Below are 16374 nucleotides of genomic sequence, written 5' to 3'. Positions count from 1 at the left end.
AACAAGTATACAGAGCCTATTTATAATTTTTTTTTAAATTATCAATTTGATGATTTTTTTTGAACCGTACGATTTTATAATAATCGGCTCCGGTTATTTGGTTCGAATGGTTTTGGAAGGTTCAATCCGTTTTTTTTGTTTTACTCCGATTTTGACCCATTAACGATTTTGAAAGGTTGACCAAACCAGATTTATCTCCGATTCCTGGTCCAACCGGTTGAACCGGCTGATTCGGTCTGGTTTTTAAAACACTGTCTAAAATGAAAATTTGAATTTAAAAATAAAATAAAAGATGTTTAAATGCATCTTTTAATAATTTAAATATTTTTTTATATTTTTTGTCTATCACTCTTTGCTTATCCCCTTTGTTTTAAGAAAGACAAAATGATTCGGCATATATTCTTAATCAATTTAGATGCCACCCATCAAAACCAGGCCACCAATATAATAAAGTGTTTTTAATAGGTATGTGTATTTTGTTTTTCACCATTAAATTTTTATATTGTATAATGTATATACTTATTATCCATTTTTATTACTTTTTCATGAACATGTAGGAAACAAAGAGAGTTTGAAGGTGGAGGGGGAAGTCGGGTATGATGATTTTACGACCAAGTCTTGGAGTTCTACCGTAGTAAATACTGCAGAAAGGTGATGAAGTTAGTAGATATAGGAGGAGGTAGGTTTTTATACTAGATCTATTAAAGTTTCATTCTTACCAATTCATCACGTTGTATATTTAAAATTATCATATTTAGTACATAATGAACATATATATTGTCCTTACTAAGCTTCTTGTATACAGAGCCTATTCAAATTCTTCAAGGTGGGTTGAAAGTTTTTTCAACTCTATTAAAAAGTGTGACGTGAAATAGTTTCGAAAACAAGTATACAGAGCCTATTATATATTTTTTTTTTTAAAATTATCAATTTGATGATTTTTTTGAACCGTACGATTTTATAATAATCGGCTCCGATTATTTGGTTCGAATGTTTTGGAAGGTTCAATCCGTTTTTTTTTTGTTTTACTCCGATTTTGACCCATTAACGATTTTGAAAGGTTGACCAAACCAGATTTATCTCCGATTCCTGGTCCAACGGTTGAACCGGCTGATTCGGTCTGGTTTTTAAAACACTGTCTAAAATGAAAATTTGAATTTAAAAATAAAATAAAAGATGTTAAATGCATCTTTTAATACTTTAAAATATTCTTTTATATTTTTTGTCTATCACTCTTTGCTTATCCCCTTTGTTTTATGAAAGACAAAATGATTCGGCATATATTCTTAATCAATTTAGATGCCACTCATCAAAACAAGGCCACCAATATAATAAAGTGTTTTTAATAGGTATGTGTATTTTGTTTTTCACCATTAAATTTTTATATTTTATAATGTATATACTTATTATCCATTTTTTATTACTTTTTCATGAACATGTAGGAAACAAAGAGAGTTTGAAGGTGGAGGGGGAAGTCGGGTATGATGATCTTTACGACCAAGTCTTGGAGTTCTACCGTAGTAAATACTGCAGAAAGGTGATGAAGTTAGTTGATATAGGAGGAGGTAGGTTTTTATACTAGATCTATTAAAGTTTCATTCTTACCAATTCATCACGTTGTATATTTAAATTATCATATTTAGTACATAATGAACATATATATTGTCCTTACTAAGCTTCTTGTATACAGAGCCTATTCAAATTCTTCAAGGTTGGGTTGAAAGTTTTTTCAACTCTATTAAAAAGTGTGATGTGAAATAGTTTCGAAAACAAGTATACAGAGCCTATTTATAATTTTTTTTAAAATTATCAATTTGATGATTTTTTTTGAACCGTACGATTTTATAATAATCGGCTCCGGTTATTTGGTTCGAATGGTTTTGGAAGGTTCAATCCGTTTTTTTTTGTTTTACTCCGATTTTGACCCATTAACGATTTTGAAAGGTTGACCAAACCAGATTTATCTCCGATTCCTGGTCCAACCGGTTGAACCGGCTGATTCGGTCTGGTTTTTTAAAACACTGTCTAAAATGAAAATTTGAATTTAAAAATAAAATAAAAGATGTTTAAATGCAACTTTTAATAATTTAAAATATTTTTTTATTTTTTTTGTCTATCACTCTTTGCTTATCCCCTTTGTTTAAGAAAGACAAAATGATTCGGCATATTCTTAATCAATTTAGATGCCACTCATCAAAACAAGGCCACCAATATAATAAAGTGTTTTTAATAGGTATGTGTATTTTGTTTTTCACCATTAATTTTTATATTGTATAATGTATATATATTATCCATTTTTTATTACTTTTTCAAGAACATGTAGGAAACAAAGAGAGTTGAAGGTGGGGGGGGAAGTCGGGTATGATGATCTTTACGACCAAGTCTTGGAGTTCTACCGTAGTAAATACTGTAGAAAGGTGATGAAGTTAGTGATATAGGAGGAGGTAGGTTTTTATACTAGATCTATTAAAGTTTCATTCTTACCAATTCATCACGTTGTATATTTAAAATTATCATATTTAGTACATAATGAACATATATATTGTCCTTACTAAGCTTCTTGTATACAGAGCCTATTCAAATTCTTCAAGGTTGGGTTGAAAGTTTTTTCAACTCTATTAAAAAGTGTGACGTGAAATAGTTTCGAAAACAAGTATACAGAGCCTATTTATTTTTTTTTTTTAAATTATCAATTTGATGATTTTTTTTTGAACCGTACGATTTTATAATAATCGGCTCCGGTTATTTGGTTCGAATGGTTTTGGAAGGTTCAATCCGTTTTTTTTGTTTTACTCCGATTTTGACCCATTAACGATTTTGAAAGGTTGACCAAACCAGATTTATCTCCGATTCCTGGTCCAACCGGTTGAACCGGCTGATTCGGTCTGGTTTTTAAAACACTGTCTAAAATGAAAATTTGAATTTAAAAATAAAATAAAAGATGTTTAAATGCATCTTTTTAATAATTTAAAATATTTTTTATATTTTTTTGTCTATCACTCTTTGCTTATCCCCTTTGTTTTAAGAAAGACAAAATGATTCGGCATATATTCTTAATCAATTTAGATGCCACCCATCAAAACAAGGCCACCAATATAATAAAGTGTTTTTAATAGGTATGTGTATTTTGTTTTTCACCATTAAATTTTATATTGTATAATGTATATACTTATTATCCATTTTTTATTACTTTTTCAAGAACATGTAGGAAACAAAGAGAGTTGAAGGTGGAGGGGGGGAAGTCGGGTATGATGATTTACGACCAAGTCTTGGAGTTCTACCGTAGTAAATACTGCAGAAAGGTGATGAAGTTAGTAGATATAGGAGGAGGTAGGTTTTTATACTAGATCTATTAAAGTTTCATTCTTACCAATTCATCACGTTGTATATTTAAAATTATCATATTTAGTACATAATGAACATATATATTGTCCTTACTAAGCTTCTTGTATACAGAGCCTATTCAAATTCTTCAAGGTTGGGTTGAAAGTTTTTTCAACTCTATTAAAAAGTGTGACGTGAAATAGTTTCGAAAACAAGTCTACAGAGCCTATTTATATATTTTTTTTAAATTATCAATTTGATGATTTTTTTTGAACCGTACGATTTTATAATAATCGGCTCCGATTATTTGGTTCGAATTGTTTTGGAAGGTTCAATCCGTTTTTTTTTTTGTTTTACTCCGATTTTGACCCATTAACGATTTTGAAAGGTTGACCAAACCAGATTTATCTCCGATTCCTGGTCCAACCGGTTGAACCGGCTGATTCGGTATGTTTTTAAAACACTGTCTAAAATGAAATTTGAATTTAAAAAAAATAAAAGATGTTTAAATGCATCCTTTTAATAATTTAAATATTTTTTATATTTTTTGTCTATCACTCTTTGCTTATCCCCTTTGTTTTATGAAAGACAAAATGATTCGGCATATATTCTTAATCAATTTAGATGCCACTCATCAAAACAAGGCCACCAATATAATAAAGTGTTTTTAATAGGTATGTGTATTTTGTTTTCACCATTAAATTTTATATTTTATAATGTATATACTTATTATCCATTTTTTATTACTTTTTCAAGAACATGTAGGAAACAAAGAGAGTTGTAAGGTGGAGGGGGAAGTCGGGTATGATGATCTTTACGACCAAGTCTTGGAGTTCTACCGTAGTAAATACTGCAGAAAGGTGATGAAGTTAGTTGATATAGGAGGAGGTAGGTTTTTATACTAGATCTATTAAAGTTTCATTCTTACCAATTCATCACGTTGTATATTTAAAATTATCATATTTAGTACATAATGAACATATATATTGTCCTTACTAAGCTTCTTGTATACAGAGCCTATTCAAATTCTTCAAGGTTGGGTTGAAAGTTTTTTCAACTCTATTAAAAAGTGTGACGTGAAATAGTTTCGAAAACAAGTATACAGAGCCTATTTATAATTTTTTTTTTAAATTATCAATTTGATGATTTTTTTTTGAACCGTACGATTTTATAATAATCGGCTCCGGTTATTTGGTTCGAATGGTTTTGGAAGGTTCAATCCGTTTTTTTTTGTTTTACTCCGATTTTGACCCATTAACGATTTTGAAAGGTTGACCAAACCAGATTTATCTCCGATTCCTGGTCCAACCGGTTGAACCGGCTGATTCGGTCTGGTTTTTAAAACACTGTCTAAAATGAAAATTTGAATTTAAAAATAAAATAAAAGATGTTTAAATGCATCTTTTTAATAATTTAAAATATTTTTTATATTTTTTTGTCTATCACTCTTTGCTTATCCCCTTTGTTTTATGAAAGACAAAATGATTCGGCATATATTCTTAATCAATTTAGATGCCACTCATCAAAACAAGGCCACCAATATAATAAAGTGTTTTTAATAGGTATGTGTATTTTGTTTTTCACCATTAAATTTTTATATTGTATAATGTATATACTTATCCATTTTTATTACTTTTTCATGAACATGTAGGAAACAAAGAGAGTTGAAGGTGGAGGGGGAAGTCGGGTATGATGATCTTTACGACCAAGTCTTGGAGTTCTACCGTAGTAAATACTGCAGAAAGGTGATGAAGTTAGTAGATATAGGAGGAGGTAGGTTTTTATACTAGATCTATTAAAGTTTCATTCTTACCAATTCATCACGTTGTATATTTAAAATTATCATATTTAGTACATAATGAACATATATATTGTCCTTACTAAGCTTCTTGTATACAGAGCCTATTCAAATTCTTCAAGGTTGGGTTGAAAGTTTTTTCAACTCTATTAAAAAGTGTGACGTGAAATAGTTTCGAAAACAAGTATACAGAGCCTATTTATATTTTTTTTTAAATTATCAATTTGATGATTTTTTTTTGAACCGTACGATTTTATAATAATCGGCTCCGATTATTTGGTTCGAATGTTTTGGAAGGTTCAATCCGTTTTTTTTTTGTTTTACTCCGATTTTGACCCATTAACGATTTTGAAAGGTTGACCAAACCAGATTTATCTCCGATTCTGGTCCAACGGTTGAACCGGCTGATTCGGTCTGGTTTTAAAACACTGTCTAAAATGAAATTTTGAATTTAAAAATAAAATAAAAGATGTTTAAATGCATCTTTTAATAATTTAAAATATTCTTTTATATTTTTTGTCTATCACTCTTTGCTTATCCCCTTTGTTTATGAAAGACAAAATGATTCGGCATATATTCTTAATCAATTTAGATGCCACTCATCAAAACAAGGCCACCAATATAATAAAGTGTTTTTAATAGGTATGTGTATTTTGTTTTTCACCATTAAATTTTTATATTTTATAATGTATATACTTATTATCCATTTTTTATTACTTTTTCAAAACATGTAGGAAACAAAGAGAGTTTGAAGGTGGAGGGGGAAGTCGGGTATGATGATCTTTACGACCAAGTCTTGGAGTTCTACCGTAGTAAATACTGCAGAAAGGTGATGAAGTTAGTGATATAGGAGGAGGTAGGTTTTTATACTAGATCTATTAAAGTTTCATTCTTACCAATTCATCACGTTGTATATTTAAAATATCATATTTAGTACATAATGAACATATATATTGTCCTTACTAAGCTTGTATACAGAGCCTATTCAAATTCTTCAAGGTTGGGTTGAAAGTTTTTTCAACTCTATTAAAAGTGTGACGTGAAATAGTTTCGAAAACAAGTATACAGAGCCTATTTATAATTTTTTTTTTAAAATTATCAATTTGATGATTTTTTTTGAACCGTACGATTTTATAATAATCGGCTCCGGTTATTTGGTTCGAATGGTTTTGGAAGGTTCAATCCGTTTTTTTTTGTTTTACTCCGATTTTGACCCATTAACGATTTTGAAAGGTTGACCAAACCAGATTTATCTCCGATTCCTGGTCCAACCGGTTGAACCGGCTGATTCGGTCTGGTTTTTAAAACACTGTCTAAAATGAAAATTTGAATTTAAAAATAAAATAAAAGATGTTTAAATGCATCTTTTTAATAATTTAAAATATTTTTTATTTTTTTGTCTATCACTCTTTGCTTATCCCCTTTGTTTTATGAAAGACAAAATGATTCGGCATATATTCTTAATCAATTTAGATGCCACTCATCAAAACAAGGCCACCAATATAATAAAGTGTTTTTAATAGGTATGTGTATTTTGTTTTTCACCATTAAATTTTATATTTTATAATGTATATACTTATTATCCATTTTTATTACTTTTTCAAGAACATGTAGGAAACAAAGAGAGTTGAAGGTGGAGGGGGAAGTCGGGTATGATGATCTTTACGACCAAGTCTTGGAGTTCTACCGTAGTAAATACTGCAGAAAGGTGATGAAGTTAGTAGATATAGGAGGAGGTAGGTTTTTATACTAGATCTATTAAAGTTTCATTCTTACCAATTCATCACGTTGTATATTTAAAATTATCATATTTAGTACATAATGAACATATATATTGTCCTTACTAAGCTTCTTGTATACAGAGCCTATTCAAATTCTTCAAGGTTGGGTTGAAAGTTTTTTCAACTCTATTAAAAAGTGTGACGTGAAATAGTTTCGAAAACAAGTATACAGAGCCTATTTATAATTTTTTTTTAAAATTATCAATTTGATGATTTTTTTTGAACCGTACGATTTTATAATAATCGGCTCCGGTTATTTGGTTCGAATGGTTTTGGAAGGTTCAATCCGTTTTTTTTTTTGTTTTACTCCGATTTTGACCCATTAACGATTTTGAAAGGTTGACCAAACCAGATTTATCTCCGATTCCTGGTCCAACCGGTTGAACGGCTGATTCGGTCTGGTTTTTAAAACACTGTCTAAAATGAAAATTTGAATTTAAAAATAAAATAAAAGATGTTTAAATGCATCTTTTAATAATTTAAAATATTTTTTATATTTTTTGTCTATCACTCTTTGCTTATCCCCTTGTTTTAAGAAAGACAAAATGATTCGGCATATATTCTTAATCAATTTAGATGCCACCATCAAAACAAGGCCACCAATATAATAAAGTGTTTTTAATAGGTATGTGTATTTTGTTTTTCACCATTAAATTTTTATATTGTATAATGTATATACTTATTATCCATTTTTTATTACTTTTTCATGAACATGTAGGAAACAAAGAGAGTGTGAAGGTGGAGGGGGAAGTCGGGTATGATGATCTTTACGACCAAGTCTTGGAGTTCTACCGTAGTAAATACTGCAGAAAGGTGATGAAGTTAGTAGATATAGGAGGAGGTAGGTTTTTATACTAGATCTATTAAAGTTTCATTCTTACCAATTCATCACGTTGTATATTTAAAATTATCATATTTAGTACATAATGAACATATATATTGTCCTTACTAAGCTTCTTGTATACAGAGCCTATTCAAATTCTTCAAGGTTGGGTTGAAAGTTTTTTCAACTCTATTAAAAAGTGTGACGTGAAATAGTTTCGAAAACAAGTATACAGAGCCTATTATAATTTTTTTTAAAATTATCAATTTGATGATTTTTTTTGAACCGTACGATTTTATAATAATCGGCTCCGGTTATTTGGTTCGAATGGTTTTGGAAGGTTCAATCCGTTTTTTTTTGTTTTACTCCGATTTTGACCCATTAACGATTTTGAAAGGTTGACCAAACCAGATTTATCTCCGATTCCTGGTCCAACCGGTTGAACCGGCTGATTCGGTCTGGTTTTAAAACACTGTCTAAAATGAAAATTTGAATTTAAAAATAAAATAAAAGATGTTTAAATGCATCTTTTTAATAATTTAAAATATTTTTTATATTTTTTGTCTATCACTCTTTGCTTATCCCCTTTGTTTTAAGAAAGACAAAATGATTCGGCATATATTCTTAATCAATTTAGATGCCACTCATCAAAACAAGGCCACCAATATAATAAAGTGTTTTTAATAGGTATGTGTATTTTGTTTTTCACCATTAAATTTATATTGTATAATGTATATACTTATTATCCATTTTTTATTACTTTTTCATGAACATGTAGGAAACAAAGAGAGTTTGAAGGTGGAGGGGGAAGTCGGGTATGATGATTTTTACGACCAAGTCTTGGAGTTCTACCGTAGTAAATACTGCAGAAAGGTGATGAAGTTAGTAGATATAGGAGGAGGTAGGTTTTTATACTAGATCTATTAAAGTTTCATTCTTACCAATTCATCACGTTGTATATTTAAAATTGTCATATTTAGTACATAATGAACATATATATTGTCCTTACTAAGCTTCTTGTATACAGAGCCTATTCAAATTCTTCAAGGTTGGGTTGAAAGTTTTTTCAACTCTATTAAAAAGTGTGACGTGAAATAGTTTCGAAAACAAGTCTACAGAGCCTATTTATATATTTTTTTTTAAATTATCAATTTGATGATTTTTTTTTGAACCGTACGATTTTATAATAATCGGCTCCGATTATTTGGTTCGAATTGTTTTGGAAGGTTCAATCCGTTTTTTTTTTGTTTTACTCCGTTTTTGACCCATTAACGATTTTGAAAGGTTGACCAAACCAGATTTATCTCCGATTCCTGGTCCAACCGGTTGAACCGGCTGATTCGGTATGGTTTTTAAAACACTGTCTAAAATGAAATTTTGAATTTAAAAATAAAATAAAAGATGTTTAAATGCATCCTTTTAATAATTTAAAATATTCTTTATATTTTTTTGTCTATCACTCTTTGCTTATCCCCTTTGTTTTATGAAAGACAAAATGATTCGGCATATATTCTTAATCAATTTAGATGCCACTCATCAAAACAAGGCCACCAATATAATAAAGTGTTTTTAATAGGTATGTGTATTTTGTTTTTCACCATTAAATTTATATTTGTATAATGTATATACTTATTATCCATTTTTTATTACTTTTTCAAGAACATGTAGGAAACAAAGAGAGTTGAAGGTGGAGGGGGAAGTCGGGTGATGATCTTTACGACCAAGTCTTGGAGTTCTACCGTAGTAAATACTGTAGAAAGGTGATGAAGTTAGTGATATAGGAGGAGGTAGGTTTTTATACTAGATCTATTAAAGTTTCATTCTTACCAATTCATCACGTTGTATATTTAAAATTATCATATTTAGTACATAATGAACATATATATTGTCCTTACTAAGCTTCTTGTATACAGAGCCTATTCAAATTCTTCAAGGTTGGGTTGAAAGTTTTTCAACTCTATTAAAAAGTGTGACGTGAAATAGTTTCGAAAACAAGTATACAGAGCCTATTATAATTTTTTTTAAAATTATCAATTTGATGATTTTTTTTTGAACCGTACGATTTTATAATAATCGGCTCCGGTTATTTGGTTCGAATGGTTTTGGAAGGTTCAATCCGTTTTTTTTTTGTTTACTCCGATTTTGACCCATTAACGATTTTGAAAGGTTGACCAAACCAGATTTATCTCCGATTCCTGGTCCAACCGGTTGAACCGGCTGATTCGGTCTGGTTTTTAAAACACTGTCTAAAATGAAATTTGAATTTAAAAATAAAATAAAAGATGTTTAAATGCATCTTTTAATACTTTAAATATTCTTTTATATTTTTTTGTCTATCACTCTTGCTTATCCCCTTTGTTTTATGAAAGACAAAATGATTCGGCATATATTCTTAATCAATTTAGATGCCACTCATCAAAACAAGGCCACCAATATAATAAAGTGTTTTTAATAGGTATGTGTATTTTGTTTTTCACCATTAAATTTTTATATTTATAATGTATATACTTATTATCCATTTTTTATTACTTTTTCATGAACATGTAGGAAACAAAGAGAGTTGAAGGTGGAGGGGGAAGTCGGGTATGATGATCTTTACGACCAAGTCTTGGAGTTCTACCGTAGTAAATACTGCAGAAAGGTGATGAAGTTAGTGATATAGGAGGAGGTAGGTTTTATACTAGATCTATTAAAGTTTCATTCTTACCAATTCATCACGTTGTATATTTAAAATTATCATATTTAGTACATAATGAACATATATATTGTCCTTACTAAGCTTCTTGTATACAGAGCCTATTCAAATTCTTCAAGGTTGGGTTGAAAGTTTTTTCAACTCTATTAAAAAGTGTGACGTGAAATAGTTTCGAAAACAAGTATACAGAGCCTATTTATAATTTTTTTTTAAAATTATCAATTTGATGATTTTTTTTTGAACCGTACGATTTATAATAATCGGCTCCGGTTATTTGGTTCGAATGGTTTTGGAAGGTTCAATCCGTTTTTTTTTGTTTTACTCCGATTTTGACCCATTAACGATTTTGAAAGGTTGACCAAACCAGATTTATCTCCGATTCTGGTCCAACCGGTTGAACCGGCTGATTCGGTCTGGTTTTTAAAACACTGTCTAAAATGAAATTTGAATTTAAAAATAAAATAAAAGATGTTTAAATGCATCTTTTAATAATTTAAAATATTCTTTTATATTTTTTGTCTATCACTCTTTGCTTATCCCCTTTGTTTTAGAAAGACAAAATGATTCGGCATATATTCTTAATCAATTTAGATGCCACTCATCAAAACAAGGCCACCAATATAATAAAGTGTTTTAATAGGTATGTGTATTTTGTTTTTCACCATTAAATTTTTATATTGTATAATGTATATACTTATTATCCATTTTATTACTTTTTCATGAACATGTAGGAAACAAAGAGAGTTTGAAGGTGGAGGGGGAAGTCGGGTATGATGATCTTTACGACCAAGTCTTGGAGTTTCTACCGTAGTAAATACTGCAGAAAGGTGATGAAGTTAGTAGATATAGGAGGAGGTAGGTTTTTATACTAGATCTATTAAAGTTTCATTCTTACCAATTCATCACGTTGTATATTTAAAATTATCATATTTAGTACATAATGAACATATATATTGTCCTTACTAAGCTTCTTGTATACAGAGCCTATTCAAATTCTTCAAGTTGGGTTGAAAGTTTTTTCAACTCTATTAAAAAGTGTGACGTGAAATAGTTTCGAAAACAAGTATACAGAGCCTATTTATAATTTTTTTTAAAATTATCAATTTGATGATTTTTTTGAACCGTACGATTTTATAATAATCGGCTCCGGTATTTGGTTCGAATGGTTTTGGAAGGTTCAATCCGTTTTTTTTTGTTTTACTCCGATTTTGACCCATTAACGATTTTGAAAGGTTGACCAAACCAGATTTATCTCCGATTCCTGGTCCAACCGGTTGAACCGGCTGATTCGGTCTGGTTTTTAAAACACTGTCTAAAATGAAAATTTGAATTTAAAATAAAATAAAAGATGTTTAAATGCATCTTTTTAATAATTTAAAATATTTTTTTTATTTTGTTTTATCACTCTTTGCTTATCCCCTTTGTTTTAAGAAAGACAAAATGATTCGGCATATATTCTTAATCAATTTAGATGCCACTCATCAAAACAAGGCCACCAATATAATAAAGTGTTTTTAATAGGTATGTGTATTTTGTTTTTCACCATTAAATTTTTATATTTTATAATGTATATACTTATTATCCATTTTTTATTACTTTTTCAAGAACATGTAGGAAACAAAGAGAGTTGTAAGGTGGAGGGGGAAGTCGGGTATGATGATCTTTACGACCAAGTCTTGGAGTTCTACCGTAGTAAATACTGTAGAAAGGTGATGAAGTTAGTGATATAGGAGGAGGTAGGTTTTTATACTAGATCTATTAAAGTTTCATTCTTACCAATTCATCACGTTGTATATTTAAAATTATCATATTTAGTACATAATGAACATATATATTGTCCTTACTAAGCTTCTTGTATACAGAGCCTATTCAAATTCTTCAAGGTTGGGTTGAAAGTTTTTCAACTCTATTAAAAAGTGTGACGTGAAATAGTTTCGAAAACAAGTATACAGAGCCTATTTAATTTTTTTTTAAAATTATCAATTTGATGATTTTTTTTGAACCGTACGATTTATAATAATCGGCTCCGGTTATTTGGTTCGAATGGTTTTGGAAGGTTCAATCCGTTTTTTTTTTGTTTTACTCCGATTTTGACCCATTAACGATTTTGAAAGGTTGACCAAACCAGATTTATCTCCGATCCTGGTCCAACCGGTTGAACCGGCTGATTCGGTGGTTTTAAAACACTGTCTAAAATGAAAATTGAATTTAAAAATAAAATAAAAGATGTTTAAATGCATCTTTTAATAATTTAAAATATTTTTTTATTTTTTTGTCTATCACTCTTTGCTTATCCCCTTTGTTTTAGAAAGACAAAATGATTCGGCATATATTCTTAATCAATTTAGATGCCACCATCAAAACAGGCCACCAATATAATAAAGTGTTTTTAATAGGTATGTGTATTTTGTTTTTCACCATTAAATTTTATATTGTATAATGTATATACTTATTATCCATTTTTTATTACTTTTTCATGAACATGTAGGAAACAAAGAGAGTTGAAGGTGGAGGGGGAAGTCGGGTATGATGATCTTTACGACCAAGTCTTGGAGTTCTACCGTAGTAAATACTGCAGAAAGGTGATGAAGTTAGTAGATATAGGAGGAGGTAGGTTTTTATACTAGATCTATTAAAGTTTCATTCTTACCAATTCATCACGTTGTATATTTAAAAGTATCATATTTAGTACATAATGAACATATATATTGTCCTTACTAAGCTTCTTGTATACAGAGCCTATTCAAATTCTTCAAGGTTGGGTTGAAAGTTTTTTCAACTCTATTAAAAAGTGTGATGTGAAATAGTTTCGAAAACAAGTATACAGAGCCTATTTATAATTTTTTTTAAAATTATCAATTTGATGATTTTTTTGAACCGTACGATTTTATAATAATCGGCTCCGGTTATTTGGTTCGAATGGTTTTGGAAGGTTCAATCCGTTTTTTTTTGTTTTACTCCGATTTTGACCCATTAACGATTTTGAAAGGTTGACCAAACCAGATTTATCTCCGATTCCTGGTCCAACCGGTTGAACCGGCTGATTCGGTCTGGTTTTTAAAACACTGTCTAAAATGAAAATTTGAATTTAAAAATAAAATAAAAGATGTTTAAATGCATCTTTTTAATAATTTAAAATATTTTTTATATTTTTTTGTCTATCACTCTTTGCTTATCCCCTTTGTTTTATGAAAGACAAAATGATTCGGCATATATTCTTAATCAATTTAGATGCCACTCATCAAAACCAGGCCACCAATATAATAAAGTGTTTTTAATAGGTATGTGTATTTTGTTTTTCACCATTAAATTTTTATATTGTATAATGTATATACTTATTATCCATTTTTTATTACTTTTCATGAACATGTAGGAAACAAAGAGAGTTTGAAGGTGGAGGGGGAAGTCGGGTATGATGATCTTTACGACCAAGTCTTGGAGTTCTACCGTAGTAAATACTGCAGAAAGGTGATGAAGTTAGTAGATATAGGAGGAGGTAGGTTTTTATACTAGATCTATTAAAGTTTCATTCTTACCAATTCATCACGTTGTATATTAAAATTATCATATTTAGTACATAATGAACATATATATTGTCCTTACTAAGCTTCTTGTATACAGAGCCTATTCAAATTCTTCAAGGTTGGGTTGAAAGTTTTTTCAACTCTATTAAAAAGTGTGACGTGAAATAGTTTCGAAAACAAGTATACAGAGCCTATTTATTTTTTTTTTAAATTATCAATTTGATGATTTTTTTTTGAACCGTACGATTTATAATAATCGGCTCCGATTATTTGGTTCGAATGGTTTTGGAAGGTTCAATCCGTTTTTTTTTGTTTTACTCCGATTTTGACCCATTAACGATTTTGAAAGGTTGACCAAACCAGATTTATCTCCGATTCCTGGTCCAACCGGTTGAACCGGCTGATTCGGTCTGGTTTTTAAAACACTGTCTAAAATGAAAATTTGAATTTAAAAAAAAATAAAAGATGTTTAAATGCATCTTTTAATAATTTAAAATATTTTTTTATATTTTTTTGTCTATCACTCCCAACAAAGGGGACTCCACTCTATGGTTTTGTTGGTCTATCCCGGTCTCCACGCAATCACTCTTTGGCGGTTTTTTGCTTATCCCCTTTGTTTTATGAAAGACAAAATGATTCGGCATATATTCTTAATCAATTTAGATGCCACTCATCAAAACAAGGCCACCAATATAATAAAATGAACATGTAGGAAACAAAGAGAGTTTGAAGGTGGAGGGGGAAGTCGGGTATGATGATCTTTACGACCAAGTCTTGGAGTTCTACCGTAGTAAATACTGCAGAAAGGTGATGAAGTTAGTAGATATAGGAGGAGGTAGGTAAACACTGTCTAAAATGAAATTTGAATTTAAAAATAAAATGTTTTATGAAAGACAAAATGATTCTGCATATTCTTAATCAATTTAGATGCCACTCATCAAAACAAGGCCACCAATATAATAAAGTGTTTTTAATAGGTATGTGTATTTTGTTTTTCACCATTAATTTTTATATTTTATAATGTATATACTTATTATCCATTTTTTATTACTTTTTCAAGAACATGTAGGAAACAAAGAGAGTGTAAGGTGGAGGGGGAAGTCGGGTATGATGATCTTTACGACCAAGTCTTGGAGTTCTACCGTAGTAAATACTGTAGAAAGGTGATGAAGTTAGTTGATATAGGAGGAGGTAGGTTTTATACTAGATCTATTAAAGTTTCATTCTTACCAATTCATCACGTTGTATATTTAAAATTATCATATTTAGTACATAATGAACATATATATTGTCCTTACTAAGCTTCTTGTATACAGAGCCTATTCAAATTCTTCAAGGTTGGGTTGAAAGTTTTTCAACTCTATTAAAAAGTGTGACGTGAAATAGTTTCGAAAACAAGTATACAGAGCCTATTTATAATTTTTTTTTAAAATTATCAATTTGATGATTTTTTTTGAACCGTACGATTTTATAATAATCGGCTCCGGTTATTTGGTTCGAATGGTTTTGGAAGGTTCAATCCGTTTTTTTTTGTTTACTCCGATTTTGACCCATTAACGATTTTGAAAGGTTGACCAAACCAGATTTATCTCCGATTTCTGGTCCAACCGGTTGAACCGGCTGATTCGGTCTGGTTTTTAAAACACTGTCTAAAATGAAAATTGAATTTAAAAATAAAATAAAAGATGTTTAAATGCATCTTTTTAATAATTTAAAATATTCTTTTATATTTTTTGTCTATCACTCTTTGCTTATCCCCTTTGTTTTAAGAAAGACAAAATGATTCGGCATATATTCTTAATCAATTTAGATGCCACCCATCAAAACCAGGCCACCAATATAATAAAGTGTTTTAATAGGTATGTGTATTTTGTTTTTCACCATTAAATTTTATATTGTATAATGTATATACTTATTATCCATTTTTTATTACTTTTTCATGAACATGTAGGAAACAAAGAGAGTTTGAAGGTGGAGCGGGAAGTCGGGTATGATGATCTTTACGACCAAGTCTTGGAGTTCTACCGTAGTAAATACTGCAGAAAGGTGATGAAGTTAGTAGATATAGGAGGAGGTAGGTTTTTATACTAGATCTATTAAAGTTTCATTCTTACCAATTCATCATGTTGTATATTTAAAATTATCATATTTAGTACATAATGAACATATATATTGTCCTTACTAAGCTTCTTGTATACAGAGCCTATTCAAATCTTCAAGATTGGGTTGAAAGTTTTTTCAACTCTATTAAAAAGTGTGACGTGAAATAGTTTCGAAAACAAGTATACAGAGCCTATTTATAACTTTTTTTTTAAAATTATCAATTTGATGATTTTTTTTGAACCGTACGATTTTATAATAATCGGCTCCGATTATTTGGTTCAAATGGCTTTGGAAGGTTCAATCCGTTTTTTTTTGTTTTACTCAGA

General features: G+C 29.7%; 1 long non-coding RNA gene across 1 annotated transcript; it reads left to right on the top strand.

Annotated features, from left to right (window-relative positions):
* The first annotated feature begins 336 nt into the window (after positions 1-336).
* Positions 337-16126, top strand: LOC127086970 (uncharacterized). Its single transcript, XR_007789739.1, has 2 exons — positions 337-465; positions 15897-16126. It is a non-coding gene; the product is annotated as an uncharacterized LOC127086970 (long non-coding RNA).
* The last annotated feature ends 248 nt before the right edge of the window (positions 16127-16374 follow it).

Source organism: Lathyrus oleraceus, chromosome 5, assembly GCF_024323335.1.
Source record: "Lathyrus oleraceus cultivar Zhongwan6 chromosome 5, CAAS_Psat_ZW6_1.0, whole genome shotgun sequence".
Classification (NCBI taxonomy): Eukaryota; Viridiplantae; Streptophyta; class Magnoliopsida; order Fabales; family Fabaceae; genus Lathyrus; species Lathyrus oleraceus.
Note: the sequence above shows the minus strand (reverse complement) of the source record. Positions and strands in the feature narration are given on the sequence as shown.